Source organism: Notamacropus eugenii, chromosome 5 (genome assembly GCF_028372415.1).
Source record: "Notamacropus eugenii isolate mMacEug1 chromosome 5, mMacEug1.pri_v2, whole genome shotgun sequence".
Lineage (NCBI taxonomy): Eukaryota > Metazoa > Chordata > Mammalia > Diprotodontia > Macropodidae > Notamacropus > Notamacropus eugenii.
The window spans coordinates 404,787,136-404,799,569 of record NC_092876.1 but is presented as its reverse complement, the minus strand read 5'-3'; the positions used below and the strand labels follow the sequence as shown (position 1 = coordinate 404,799,569).

The following is a 12,434-nucleotide window of genomic DNA, read 5'->3' as shown; positions in this document are numbered from 1 at the left end:
ACAGATAAAAAAACCGAGGCCCAGAGAGACTCACAAGGTCATACATGCAACTGTTACCTTCAACATCTACATAATGCCTATTACATGAAGCTAACTCTTTCAAGTATCTCCTTTACCTGACAATCAAGGGCCTCCACAATGCAGTGATCATATTTTAAATACTCATTCGGTACTCTACATTCTACAAATTAAAATCCTTGACCCCCAGAATACACATTGTACTTTTTCACCCAATGCTTTTTTTGCTTGCTGCCCCATTTGCCTCCCCTTAAATTCATGTCCAACTCAAATACTAGTTCCTCCAGTAAGTGGTCCTTGATCAACCTCCCAGCAAAGTACCATTCCCTCTCACATCACAAATGACTTTGTTTGGAACTGATGTATATAATGTATGTATCATTTTTCTATAGTATGATGTGAGCCCCAGGAAGGTAGACAGTATACTATCTAAACTTACTAAGAGCATAATACAGTACTCTGCACACAGTAGGTCCATGATAAATGTTTAACTGAACTGAACTAACCAAACTTGTTTTACAACTCTTTGGTCAGAAGTAAGGTATGGAAAGAGATAATGTTAGTGGGAAAAGCATTAAAAACCCTTTTATGTAACTCAGATAGGACTAAAAGCCCCAAACTCCAATCTCCACCTCTGAAGTCTCTTTTTCCACTGGGCGAAATGATACGGATCACATGACTAAGGCTAGGGTTAAATCAAAGCACGCTGGCTGCCTTTACAGGATTTTGTTTTTAATAGTAGCAAGCAAGTCAAATAAGTAATTTGAATATAAACTCTTTGAAGGCAGGGGCTGTCTTTCTCTCTGCTTCTATTTATATTTTGAGTACTGAGCACAATTTCTTGGTGAGCCTGGCCAAGTAAGCAATTCATAAATTTCTATGGTTAAACATCTAGAGATGGAAAACACCTCCCAACACCTTCATGTTACAGATGAAGAAACTGAGGCACACAAGTGTTTAATGACTTGACCAATATCACACAACTAGTCAGAATCTGAATCCAGGTTTTCCTGACCTCAAGTCCAGTATCATATTCACATCACCAAGCTACTTCAATTATTCCATCAGACTGGAAAGTCTGAAAAGTACTGCTGCAAATCTGTGACCTCATTAAGTAGAGAGGACTGGCTGGAATTGGCTAGAACTGTTTCATAGGATTTTCAGACTTATCACTAATATTAACATTTCTATCACATAAAAACTTTTATTTCTAGACCTCCTACCTAGTTCACTGGAAGTATTTTATATACTGTATAACATTTTAGGCTTATAAAGTAGTAAGGATGATAGGCTATTGCTTTTTCAACTAGTCTTCCAGATTCCAATAGGCAGAGATCGGTCTTATTACACTTTGTACTGCCTTTAGTGTCTATCACTATGTCCTGCAGATAATATTAGGCAATCGGTAAATTTACTGACTGAAAATTACATGTGCAATTTTCTAAAGTATGGGGGAAAAAGGAGGATTCTATGAGCCTATGAAGACAAGAGAGGCAACACGTACAAAGGGCTAGTTAGCTTGGAATCAAGAAAACCTAGGTTTGAATTCTGCTTAAAATGAACACACATTAATCATGTGACCTTAAATAAAATTGCTTCTCTTCTCAGTGTCCCAGGCAACTCTGTAAGCACATCAATTCAACGTTGGCTTTTCCCACAGAAATGTATAGGTGGTGAACTGAATTTAAGGAGATTCTCACACATGGAGTTCCCCCACATCGACCCACCTTTTCCCCCAAAAGAGGACAAAACAAAGTAGAAGGAAGAAAAAGTTTCACTTACAGTATTGTCAAGCATAGATTTCCTGAGTAGAAGGTAAGGAGATCTGGCATGACTTTCAAGAAATCTCAAACACTTCTCCACTGTATCTATGGGCATATAAGGTGGAGAGGATAAAATATTTGCTTTAACGTTCCTTCCAACAACACTGGGAGGTAAGTGGTATTCCATTTTATGGATAAGGAACCCTAAGGTTAAGAGATACGTAGCTAATAAGCATCTGAAGTTGAATCTGTAGCTGGTGGTGAAATGGAGAGAGCACTGGGTCTGGAGTCAGGATGATCTAAGTTCCAGTCCAGCCTTTGGGAACACACTAGCTGTGTGATATTGGGTAAGTCACTTAATCTCTATTTGCCTTAGTTTCCTCAACCGTAAAATGAGAATAAAAACACTTACCAGAGTTGTTGTGAGGATCAAGAGAGATATTTGTGAAAGCCCTTAGTGGAGCAGCTAGATGGTGAAGTGAACAGGGCACAGGCAGAAGGATCAGAGTTCAAATCAGCCTCACAGAAGCTTACTAGCTGTGTGACCCTGGGCAAGTCACTTAACCCTAACTGCCTCTTAAAAAAAAGCCCTTAGCATAATGCCTGGCACATACTAGGCACTACATAAATGCTTATTCCCTCCCTTCCAGCAATCAATGCCACCTAGTTGCCTCTTAACCTCTGTTAAGGCATGCTGAAAAATAAAAAGCACTTTGAAAAACGCCACAAATCTACACCTATGAGAATATATTATGGCTTTATGATTTCACCCAAGTACTTTAACTCAAAAGGTCACTTCTACATAGTTTTTGTACTTGGAAAACCAAGAACTGCTCATTTGCACAAGAAACTGCTTGTGTAAATAGCTAATGTTAATGGTTTTGAATACAAGTTTGGAAAGCTGCAAGAGAACACATCCAACAACTTTTTTTAAACATCTGGAAATACTATTGTTTCACACTAAAATTTTAGACATGACCAGCAGTTTTGGAAACTTCCATTGCCCACAATGAGCAAAAGCAGAAAAATTCCCCAAATCTTCAAGGGAAAAAACTGGCATGACCTCAAAGTCAAGATAACAGAACTGCCACAATGCCATGACTAAAAAAGTGTCACAAGATTTTTAAAAGAATAACTGCATGATGCTCTACTAAAGTACTATTCCCAAGAAGCAAAGGTGACCTTGGGTCCCTTAAGGCTTGGGTAAAGAGGGAGTGGTGCTTAAGGGCAGGGCATTAAGTTTTGGCAGAGCCTACCACAATGGAAAAGCATTGAATATGGCCCTAATTAAGGACTTTAAGGACCATTCTTCCTGGCTAAGCCTAGAGAAAGTTATCAATAAAAGTTTTGCTACCAGCCCTACCAAGGGATAAATTTGGCCGAAGCAACTCATGCAACTATGTAAGTCACGGTGAAGTTTCACAAGATATCAGTAAAAGTAGTAACCAATACCAATGAAATCACAGTTCTCTTGAAGTAGTTACATATTTCCTTCTCTGAGACTTTTAAAGATTCGCAAATTTATCAATTAGGGTACTCCCTCCATAGACAGAGATCTCAACCTTTACATGTTTCATGAGATGGTAAGGTTGAAAAATTCATCACCTATTGGCCAATGTTAATGAGCCTCTCTACACTGAACTAAACTGGTACCTGTCCAACCAGAGGGCCAGTTTTTCACAAGACTCATATACAAAGCTGTTTCAGCTTACTAAGGCCTGAGAGATCTTGCAATAGAGAACCTGAAGTCACTTCACATAATAATTAGTAATTAAAGTAGGACTTTGGTGGAAGGACTATACATTCATTTAATATTCTTATACTTATCTTACAATTCATTTGACTTTCCTGCCATATTACTTCAAAGGAACATATTAAAATATAGTAATGAGGACAAGTGATGCCAAGAACAGTAACTCCCCAATGCAGCACCTTAAAGTTTATGAAGTGTGTGGTACTCACTGAGATGAAAGGGGTGAGGGGAACTGTGAGGAAGGGAGCTTGAGCAGAGTTCGTCAGGAATGAGAGAAGCTCTTGATGAAGATGAAAATGTTCAAGTGAGATAAAGATGAGTCTGTACCAGATACTTGAAAGGAAGTTTGTACAGCAAAAGATCACTGGGCAAACACAAAATTTTCAAGTAAGTAACTGGTGAAAGATGTACAGTATTCTGTGTGGATGTTATTTCAAGGGTTACCACAGGAATTATACTAACTAATCAGTATATTTTATAACCATGAACAAAATTCAAGTGTGAACATTTGTTCTACAACAGAAATGATAAAAAGGAATTACTGTGCTGTAACCAATCAGAATTTGGAACTTGATCATCACTGTATTGTATATGAAAGGTAGAGGATGATGATTTCAGTTCTATGAGAATAAAGCTTGCTGAGAGCTTATTCAATCTCCGACAGACCCAACAAGTAGCATCAAATGAGTCTGAACTGAAATGGTACAGCAGAACTACTTGCCTGCTATTGACCCCAGGAGATCAGCAGAGGCCAATCAAAAACTTGCTCTTATCCACCAAGGATTCAACAGTACCGCACTGCCAGATACAGGGTATCCCAAATGTCTTTATGAGTTTCAAGCTTTAATAGCTTTCTAAAAGCTTTAATAGTTTTCAAGCTTTAATTAACATAAAACTGTACGAAGACAGGATATCCTGTATACACCAGGATCCCCTAAGACTTGCACAACAGGACAATGTGACTACTCTTCAGGTTGTAATCCTTTAAAATCACCGTTAAAATGTCCTTCTGTAACAGCCGAATTTCCAGTGCAGTCCTATTCCGATGCCTCCTCCTAGCAGCATCAAGTCTGCCGGGCCAGACTGTAAAGGCTTCTAGCTGGTGATGAACTGTCTACCTGATCTACAAGCTCTGGAGAAACTCCACCACCACATCGGATAGGAAGCAGCTCTCATGGAAGTCTGGGTTGTGCGCTGGGGAAAAATCAGAGTTTAAACGCCGACATCTAACTGGGCCTTGCTACTCCCTTCAAGCGCCTCGCATTGGGTTCAGCTGTCTCAAGCTTACGTTTGGTTCCCTAACACAGTTTAAGCTCCGGAGGGAAGGCCCCAAACTCTCACACAAGGCAATCGCCCCAGGCGCTGGACCAAGGCTTGGCGGAGCTGGCCTGCGCTGTTTTCACAGCCACTGTTACCTCCGCCTGGGATTCTTTCTGTCCTTCAGAAGACTTCACAAGCGCTGCCCACGTACTCCCTTCTCGCCCGTCAAACCCCACGATGAACACTCCAGAGCTTCCCTTTAACAGGGTGTTCTCTAGCGAGGACGACACGATGCTACGTGAATTTGTTTACAAAAGTTCCTATCTCACAAGTTCTCCAGTTTAAAGCGCTGCCCTCAAAGCCCTTTTTGTTTGAAGATTAAGGTTTGGCAATGCCTAGGACCTACCCTCTTTCTGCCTGTCAGCGGCTCCAGAGAACACCTGCGCCCCCAAAGCTATCAGCCTTCACCTCTGCTGCCAAGGGGCCCTTCCCACCCCCACCAGCAGGTTCTGCGGGCCGGCCGCCTCCTAGGCGCGACCCGGACAGGGTTCCGCACCTCCCCCGGGGGTCGCAAAAAGAACACAAAACGACACCAGGAGCCCTTCTAGGCTTCCAGGCTCAGAAAAAGGGCGGACCACCTGTCTCTTCGACACAACCAACCCGCAGAGGACGCTGCTCGTCCGCTTTCCACGCCACGAAGGAGGCGCAGGCCGGGGCCGCGGCTGTGCGTGCTGGGGTGTTTGCTTCCCCTTCCATCGGCTCCGGGGGGGAAGGGGAAGGAGCGGCGCTGCCGCCAGGTGTGCGTGTGCATGTGCGTGTGCGTGTGCGCGTGTGCGTGCGTGTCTGTATCCTGCCGTGGCTCGTTCGCTCGGCTGGGAGAAGGGAAGCGAGCAGGACTGTGTGCATGTGCGTGTGTACCTGTGCGTGTATGTGCATGTGTGTATGAGTGTATGTGCGTGCGTGTGCGTGCGTTTTCCCTCAGTGGGCGCGAGGAGGTCAGAAGTCTTTCGCGGTCTCCATTTCACACACTTCTCCCACTAGCTAATGCCACGAACTCCCGTGCAACTTGGGCTGGGGGGGGGGGGGTCCCCGCCGGCGGGAGCCTCTACACACTACCCAAAAAGCAAGGTTTTGAGCCCGATCCCATCAAATCCCACAGCTCTTTCTCCTCCCCTCCCACCACGAAACAAACCAGAACTCTACTAGACATTATTCGCTAAAAAACGCGGCGGAGGAGGAAGAAGGGAGGGAGGAAGGAAGGGAGGAAGGCGGGGGAGCAAGGCGCTGACAGTTTGGAAGGCGGAGGAGCAGAGGACTCGCTCCTCCCGGGGCCCGGGGATCTGAGCCCCCCGGCTCCGGGCGACGACGGGGGGACGCCTCCCAAAGTGACAGTTAGAGGCCGGGCCCGCCGGCGGGGACGCGGCCCTGGGCCCAGCAGCCCGCCCACCTGCCCGCCCGGGGAGCCCAGGGGAGGCCCCGGTCCCGCCGACACCGACCTGTGGTGGAGCCCCCGGCTGGGCCGCGGCCCTCGCAGCAGCAGCAGCGGCGGTGGTGGTGGTGGTGATGGTGGTAGCAGCAGCAGGCGCCGCCGCCGCCCGGCTCCTCCTCCTCCGCCTCCTCCGGCCGCCGCCTCCTCTTGCCCCTTCGCTGCCGCCACCGCCGGGGCTCATGCGGGACCCGCGCTTCCTTCTCCGGGGCCCGGGGGAAGGACAGGAGCCCGCAGGGCCGCCGGGGACCCCTCGCTCTTCTCCGGCCGCAGCCGCCGCCGCCGCTCCCCCCACCCCGGGGGGGCTCAGGGGCCCGCTCGGCCGGTGCTGGGCAGCGGACGGACGGGCAGCTCCGCGCGGGGCCCGGAGCAGGAGGAAGCGCCGCCGCCACCCGAGGGGGCTCTGGGCCGGGGCGCGGGGCGCACGGCGGAGCCGGCCTCGGGGGGAGGTGGAGGTGGAGGAGGCGGCAGCAGCGGAAGAGGCGGCGGCGGCGGAGGGGACGGGCGGGTGGAGAGGAGAGGAGAGCAGTGCGTGTCGGGGGAGAGGGGAGGTCGGGGCGGGCAAGGGGCCCTGTCGTCTCCTATAGTCACCCCGAACCCAGCGCCACCATCTTGGGAGAAACACGGATATCACGGCCGCGGCGCAATCTGGGAGGACTGGCGGGGCGGGCGGAGTATCCCGACAGGCAACGCGAGCGCCACCCGGGCCTGGCTGGGCGCAGGGGCTCAGGCCTGGGAAAGCTGAGGGGTGGGGACAGCGTGGGGGAAGCCCGGAGGAAAGGCAGGAGGCGGGGCAGCGGCGGCAGCCAGGGACCGGGGGCGGGGGGCGGGGACGGACCATAGAGTCTCCGGGTTCCTCCCCTTTTCTCTCCCTCGCACGGCCCGTTGCCCTTTGGCTTGCCGTCGTCACCGCCGGCTGCAGAGGCGGCTGGGAAAGGGGGCCCACTTCAGGCCGCCCGGCGCCCCTCCGCGCCCCGCGGCCATCTTGGAGTCGGGCAGAGACGGGGCCCCGGTGAAACGAGAGCCCCAGGCCGGCGCCGTGGGGCCTGGGCAGCCCCGGGCTCTGTTCGCGCTGGGAGGCCCTCCTAGAACCGGGAGGGAGTCGATCCCCTCCTCCCCCTCACGCAGGGATCACTAACCTGGAATAGATTCCAGGGGGTCCTTGAACTTGAATGGGGGAAAGAAATGGCATCCTGATTTTCGGCGACCTCTAACTGAAAGTTGGCATTAGGAATACGGGCGGCGCATTCCTAGCCCAGCCACAACCCCCCCTTCCGCTGGAAGCCTTCCCCTTAATGCCCCCTGTAGCCTCGAACAGCTAGTTCGTTTCTCCGACGTCGTGCCAGGTCTTCGAAAACCAAGGACGCACGCAGCGAGCTGGTTCATACACCGCGGTTTGCCTGGGGTCTCCCGGTGTAGACGGGTTTTCCCCGGTTTTCAGCCCAGCGCCGGCCCTCAGGGGTCTCCCAGTCTGCAAACAGCAGGGTGCCAGTAAGATGCATACAGGAGAGTGCACACGTACATAGGTGCGGATGTTTAAATGTGTGTGTATACAGATACGTGTATACAATGTATCTATATGTCTACTTGTATGCCTGCCTATTCATATACATACGAGTGTGTGTGCGTATATATATATATACGCACACACACACACATACATACATACATACATACATACATACATACATACATATATATACGTATATAGAGAGAGAGTGATAGCAGGCACAACGTTGGTTCCGGGAAGGGGTCCATAGGCGACCCACAGAAATGGCTAACAGCCTCTGCCATCAAGGTTCTTAAGTCTTTTCTTCCAAGCTCCAAAGTGAGTCTAGGATAGGTCTGTCCTCTTTCCTAGTTCCTAGTTTGCCCTCTTTCCATGCCTTCTGACATACACAAATCCTGAAGTCTCACTTATAATCCTGTCTTCTGCATAAAACCTTTCCTAGTTCCCTTTAAAGCTAATACCTTTCCCCTGAGATAACTTCCAATTTCCTCTGTATGTATCTTGTTTGTACACAGTTGTTTGCAGAGGGTCTCCCACCATTAGGTTGTGAGGTCTTTGTCTTTTGCCTTTCTTTTTATCTCCAGCAGGTAGCACATTTCTTGGTCAGTTGCATCTGACTCTACGTAACCCCATGGAGTACCGAAGTAAGTGAACCTCCAAGTTAAGGAACTAGGAACATAGAATGACAACTGGAAGCCTTGGAGGCTACAGAGTTTAATCCCCTTCTAAAGATGAGGAACTGATTTTGCCCAAGGTGACCCAAGTAGTGGTTTAAAAGAGATCTTGATCAGAACGCTACTGGAAGTCTGGCCAAGACCTTCCTTACTCAGTGAACATAAGCTCCAGTATCTTTTCCCTAAAACCCAACCCTCTGGAGGCAGCTGAGTGGGGCAGAGCATTGGGCTTCAAGGCAGGAAGAACTAAACCCTCACGCAGATCCACAACTCCTTTGTCATCCTAGATTCCTCACTCTCACCAATCCAGTCAGTTGTCAAATCTTTCCATTTCTGGTTCTACAACAACTTTGTTGTATTTACTATTCTCTCCACACTTACTGTCACCACCCTAACTCAAGCAATCTTCACCTGGACTATTGCAATAGCTTCCTAGTTGGTCTCCCTGATTCAAGTCTCCATGCAGCCAATAAAGCCATTTTGCTATGGGTCTGACCATGCCACCCTCAAGAACTCAATAAGCCTCAATGACTCTGAACTCCTTTACCTGGATTTTCACAACCTTCTTATCCTTAGAGTCTTGGACCTTATTCTGTCCCATATTCTGCTATCCAGCCATACTTACCTATTTTTTCTTCTGGCTCCATGCTTTTACACTCTTCCTGGAATGTGCCCTCTCTGCCTCTGCAACTTAGAATCTCTGGTTTTTCTTTTATATTCTACTCAACCATCTTTTACATGAAGCCTTCCTCCAACTGCTAATGCCTTCTCTCCTCAAACTACCCTGTGTCCAGTTTGTATATATTCTGTATATATTTCTATATGTGCCTGTTATCTACTGACTTAGAATTTCATCTTTTTGTGTGTAAGGGTTACTTTTTTTTTTAATCTCCAACTCAGCACAGTTCCTGGAATGTAGCAGACACTTAATAATTACTTCTTTGATCTATCTGAACTAGGTCAAGGGGTATTTTCATTTTTAGTCTACAGTGAATAGCTAAATAATTTCTAATTCTACGTTTTAGTCACAAAGCATTCTGAGCCTCCATAGTGCATAGAATGTTGGAGCTGGAGTCAGGAAAGCCCAGTTTAAAATCCAAGCTCAGATACTTAATAGCTGTGTGACTGGGCAGATCTCTTCACCTTTCTGGGTCTCAGTTTCCTCATCTATAAAATAAGGGGGTTGTATTTGGTAACATGTAAGGTTCCTTTTAGCTCTGAATCTATGAGCCTATGTGTACTACTTTGTACATTATTTCATACTTAAAAGATTCTCAATTCACAAATAATGTATATGTAAGTACTACCAACAGAAAGAAATCAGATACCCTTTTCTTGAGTTACTGTGTTAGATATTTATATGTACATATATGTACACGTGTGTAATTATAATGCATGTGCATATTATATATATATATATATATGCACACAAATATATGTTGGTTGTTATGATGTATGCATATAGACAGGTATCCTGGTGATCGGCTTTCCGATTATAAGCTTTGCAGTACTGTTCAGTCATTCAGCCTTATCTAGCCCTTTTACGACCCCATGAACCATATCACACCAGCACTATCCTTGGGGTTTTCTTGGCAGAGATACTGGAGTGGTTTGCCATTCCTTTTCCAATGGATTAAGGCAAACAGAGGTTAAAGGACTTGCCCAGGGTCACTAGCTGTGTCTGAGGCAGCATCTGAACTCAGGTCTTCCTGACTCCAGCCTCAATGCTGTATCCACTGAGCTGCCTCTTTTCAGTACCTACTTACCTCAGCAGCTTCCTGACAAGAAAATTTTGCTGGGTCGCAACCTTTATAGTTTGATAGGGCTTGACTGAGCATGCATTCTACCAGCATAGTCTTCACTTGTTTTTGGTCAGTTGAGTTGTGTCCAACTGTTCATGACCCCATGGGCCATAATATGCCGTAGGATTTTCTCGACAGAGATAGTGGAGTAGTTTGTTATTACCTTCTCTAGTGGGTTAAGGTCAACAGAGGTTAAGCGACTTTCCCAGGGTCACATCTGAACTCAGACCTCCCTGACTTGAGACCCAGCACTCTAGCCATGGAGCCTCCACAGCTACTTTTTAAACCTTTAGTTACCCAGAGTTAATTCCATCCCATGGCAAAGCTTTAGAACAATTATATTCATAAAATATTACACGATATTCAAGACATTGACTTAGGTGCTCAGAATGCAAAGACAAAACAAATAAACAGCACACAGTGTATTCACTGATAAATAGGAAGTCATGTTGCATGTGGGAGAGAACACTAACAGCTAAGCAGCGTGGCAGGGAGGGAGCAACTGAGTTGAGCCTTGAAAGGAACCAGAGATTCCAAGAGATAAGGTTCACTGGATCATAGATTCAGAAGTGAACTCAGAGGCTGTTTGATACAACCCTTTTATTTTACAGGTAAGGAAGGGAATAGACCTTACAGGAAGAATTGACCTGCCTATGACCTACCCATGGTCACACAGCAAGCTCAATAAGAAACTGGGCATTTCAGGCATGGGGCACAGCCTGGGCAAAGTCTCAGAGATGGACAATAGAATCCTGTGTATGAGAAACAGCAAGTAGGCCAATTTGTCCAAAATTTAAAATTTATATTAATATTATTATATCTGTTATTGCTCTAGAAACTATGGTTCCTTCTGCCTAAGGAACTCCCAATGTGGAAACCCTTTTCATCACCGGAGATCAGCAACTTGTCTGTAACTTGACAGTTACAGAGAGTTGAATAATTAAGGGATTTGTACTCGGTCACAGAGTATGTGTTGGAAACCTAAATCTATGATCCTATGACTTGAACAGAGGTCTCTGGGTCCTCAAGGCCAGCCTTCTCCCTTCTAACATAATGCTGCCTCTCTAAAAAATGATCTTATGTAGAATATAGAGTTAGCATGCCAAATTATATGTATTTGTGTAGAAGGTAGCAAAGCACAGTGGAAAAGGCTAAGAGATGATAACTGACTTACCCAAAGTCACACAGCTGATAAAAGCTAGAGCCACATCTTCCCTTTGTCCTTCTCTCCTTGCTAGGATGTAAGCCTTCTGATGCTTACTGCTGTTATTATAATATACCTGATAAGTGGTCATGCAGCTTCTACTTAAAAACCATCTCAGCAGATGGGCTAAACCAGTTTGAGGATAACCTGCAGGGCTCTAATACGTCAGTGAATTACTGGAATGTCTACCCCAAGCATGAGAAGACTTCTGTCAGAATGGGCAGATGAGAACAATTTGTTCCAATAACTGCAGAGATAGCGGTGGGGTGCTTTTAGCTTGATCAGACATCAAAGACACCAAGATCATCCATTGTATCCTGGGCAATTGATTTTTGTCTTGTCACTGAATCTTGATGACTCTGGAAGAGTGAGGCTGATGACATTGTGCAACTCTGCCTCACTTAAATCCAGTTCACTAGGCAAGTCAACCTCTCCCTCTTATCATTGGTCCCCTTCAAAAACTAAGGACAAAAAACTTTAAAACCTGCATTGATTAGGAACCTACCACTTCCAAAAGCTTTGAGCTCTAATTGTTAGGAATTTTTTCCACTGTTTCTATTATACCAGAACACTTCATACTTTGCCATTTGGAGAATGAAATAGACCAAGCAAATTCAGGACAAATTTAGACATAAGAAAAAACTTCCTAACAATTTGTGCCATTCCAAAGTGGAATGGTGTTATCTTTTTGTTTTATTTATTATTGTCTAACTTTCTATTCTTCTACGATTGATTCTTTGTCCTCATCTCTTAATGGCTATTCCAGATATTCTCTTCTTAAACCCACTGTTTTCTCTCTTAAGGTCCTTGTCTACTACTTTATTAAGAATTTGGAGGCCATCTGTAAATGAGATAGTTGGCCCTCATTGGAGGTCTTAAAGAACAAGTTAGATGACCAGTTGTTGGGTGTATTGTAGCAGGAATTCTTGCTCAGTAACAGGTTCTACCACATAAAACCTGTTCT

The 12,434-nt window shown here is 46.2% G+C and overlaps 1 protein-coding gene across 5 annotated transcripts in view; it reads right to left on the bottom strand.

The window, feature by feature from the left end:
* UBE3A (ubiquitin protein ligase E3A) overlaps positions 1 to 11,544 on the bottom strand; it is a 113,646-nt gene extending 102,102 nt beyond the window's left edge. For 2 of the 5 annotated variants that reach the window (XM_072614585.1, XM_072614589.1), the window contains exon 1: positions 11,441 to 11,542. The gene's annotated coding sequence lies outside the window, so the exon portion shown is untranslated. Of the gene's footprint in view, positions 1 to 6,290; positions 6,416 to 7,419; positions 7,439 to 11,440 lie in introns of those variants that run through there. The other 3 variants (XM_072614590.1, XM_072614588.1, XM_072614591.1) reach the window with 3 other exon arrangements.
* Between the last annotated feature and the right edge of the window lie 890 nt (positions 11,545 to 12,434).